The sequence below is a fragment of the Nannospalax galili genome, unplaced genomic scaffold (genome assembly GCF_000622305.1).
Source record: "Nannospalax galili isolate Female #2095 unplaced genomic scaffold, S.galili_v1.0 scaffold205, whole genome shotgun sequence".
Classification (NCBI taxonomy): domain Eukaryota; kingdom Metazoa; phylum Chordata; class Mammalia; order Rodentia; family Spalacidae; genus Nannospalax; species Nannospalax galili.
The window spans coordinates 2,395,369-2,398,408 of NW_008353921.1; positions in this window are offsets into that span (position 1 = coordinate 2,395,369).

A 3,040-nucleotide genomic window follows, 5' to 3' on the forward strand; every position below is an offset into this window, starting at 1 on the left:
AAATAAATAAGAAGGTTTTTTTTTTTTTAATTTTAAGACAGAGAGGCAAGGGATGTAGCTCAGTGCGTGGAGTACTTGCCTAGCATACAGGAAACCCTGGGTTGATCCCCAACATGACATAAGTCAGGCTTGGGGCACATCCCTGTCATCCTAGCACTGGGGCAATAGAGGCAAGAGGATCCGAAGTTGAAAGTCATCCTGCTACATAGTGAGTTTGAAGGCTAGACTGAGACATGTGAGATGCTATCTTTAAAAAGTAAGGCAATGGGGGCTGGAGAGATGACTTCGTGGTTAAGAGCACTGAGTCCAGAAGACCCAGATTTGATTCCCAGCACCCGCATGGCAGCTAACAACCATTCCTAACTCCAGTTCCAGGAAATCTGACACCCTCTTCTGTTCTCTGCAGGCTTTGCATGGCATGGGTGCATATATATACATGCAGGCAAAACACTCATATACATAAAAACATTAATTTTTAAAAATAAGAAGGGAAAACTGGATATACCTGTCTATGTTGAAAGTATAACAACAGGGCTGGGGCAATGACTCGGTTAATAAAGTGCTTATAGATAAGCAAGCTGAGGCTCTGAGTTCAGATTCCCAGAACTCATGTGTAGAGCCCAGTGTGGTGGCTGTGATCTTAACAATGGAGAAGCGGGAATCAGAAACAGACGGATCCATGGAAGCTCACTGGCCAGCTAGTCTAGCCTACTTGATGAAATTCTAAGCTGGTGAAGAGATCCTGTCTCAGACAAAAGATAGAAGGCAACTGAGGGCCAACACCTAGGATTGTCCACTAAACTCCACACCTATGCTGTGCTTATACATACATGTGCACATACACACACACACACACACATACATACAAACAAGCATACACATGTATACTAAAACTTTAATTTAAAAGAATGTAAACAACAGAACAACAGGGACTCTAGGAGCTGATACTTTACATTTTATATAAATAGTCAAGGCTAGAGAATTCAATGGAGCCTTCCTTTTTTTGTTTTAATTTGTTATTTTTATTTTATGTGAATGAATGTACTATCTGCATGTATGTAAGTGCACCCGTGCAATGCCCCCAGAGGTTAGAAGAAGGTGTCGGATCCCCCAGAACTGAAGTTACAGACAGTTGTTAGCCATATGCAGGTCCTCTGTAAAAGCAGTCTGTGCTCTTAAACTGCTGAGCCATCTCTCCAGCCCCAGAGCCTCCAGTTTTAAAAATAAACACTTACTTGACATGATAGGCCTTAGCACAAATGGCAGAATGTATGAATTCCAATGGCGGGGGTGGGGGGTGGGGGGGCACCACTGAGGAAGTAGGTATAAAGATGATTAAGATTGATTAAGGTGTTTTATATGAAATACACAAAAATTCAATTAAAAATTTACAAAAATAAAAAAGCAGCAAGCTTTCTGGTACAGAAATGTCAACCTGGAGGGTTCAAGTGTAAGGTTCTCAGAGTATGTGAGCAGATGGGAACGTGATGGAAATGTCATGTTCGATCTCTGCAGCCATCTCATGCAAATCCTTCATTCCTCTGCCCTGTAGTTTTTCTATACCACTTGCCCAGGGGAATCCCAACCATGGAGCCATCCAAGGGTTCAGCTTCCTCCCCTCTGCTACTGGACAGTGGTGCCAAGGCAGACGGGTGGCCTCAGGCTTCTGTGAACTGAACTTTTCAGGGCTACCTAAAGAACTTGAACCTTAGGGAGCTTGGTCACAACTTCCTTTTCATGTTTTTCATCCTTCCCACCACCCCATTGCCTTTGTCATCATTTCATAGATGTCCTTACCATCTGTGTCACAGAAAACAAAACCTCCACCTCCCTGCCACCCCATCAACATGACCCCTTTCACCCGTATCTGTCCTTTTCCCTGTTTTCCTACCCCATTGGAAGAGCTGATCTTCTGCTTGGAAGCTAGTCCTTAACCTAGTACCTGCAGTAAAAGAGCAAGAAACATTGACACCTAAGAAAAGACTTTGGAACTTTAAAATGTAATTGCAGAAATACAGATGTAATACAAAGTTCAACAGATGAAGGTGAGGACACCTCCCAGAAAATAGACTACAAAAACAAAGAGCCAGGCATGACGGCTGTGATCCTGTCAACCTGCAGTCCGGGCATGACGGCTGTGATCCTGTCAACCTGCAACCCAGGCATGACGGCTGTGATCCTGTCAACCTGCAGTCCGGGCATGACAGCTGTGATCCTGTCAACCTGCAGTCCAGGCATGACGGCTGTGATCCTGTCAACCTGCAACCCGGGCATGACGGCTGTGATCCTGTCAACCTACAGTCCGGGCCTGATGCCTGTGATCCTGTCAACCTGCAACCCAGGCATGATGGCTGTGATCCTGTCAACCTACAGTCCAAGCATAATGGCTGTAATCCTGTCAGCCTGCAGTCCAGGCATGATGGCTGTGATCCTGTCAACCTGCAATCTAGGCATGATGGTTGTGATCCTGTCAACCTGGAATCCAGGCATGATGCCTGTGATCCTGTCAACCTGCAGTCTGGGCATGACGCCTGTGATCCTGTCAACCTGCAATCCCAGCACTCTAGGAGGCAGAAACCGGAGGACTGTACAAATTCAAACAAACCAACAAAGAGATGAAAACAGGAAAAAATGTTTAAAAATCATAAGACTAGCCAAAGATTGAATTATCAATCAAAAATAACTTAGGAAAAAAAGGACTTTTATAGAGTTAAAGTATACTAGTCTCCAAATTGAGAGGTCACACAGAATGCCAGGACAAAGGAGTGACAGCCAACTACAGTGTTATAAAAATACCAGAACAAGCCAGGCGTGGTGGCGGACGCCTTTAGTCCCAGCACTGGGGAGGCAGAGGCAGGTGGATCTCTGTGAGTTCAAGGCCAGCCTGGTCTACATAGTGAGTTCTAGGCTAGCTGGGGCTACAGGGAGACCCTGTCTCAAAAAGACCAAAAAAATCAGAATAATGAGAACAAAAAGAAGACACTAAAAGCTTTCATGGAGCATAAAACCAGTATTCTCCAAAGGAACGTAAATGATGATA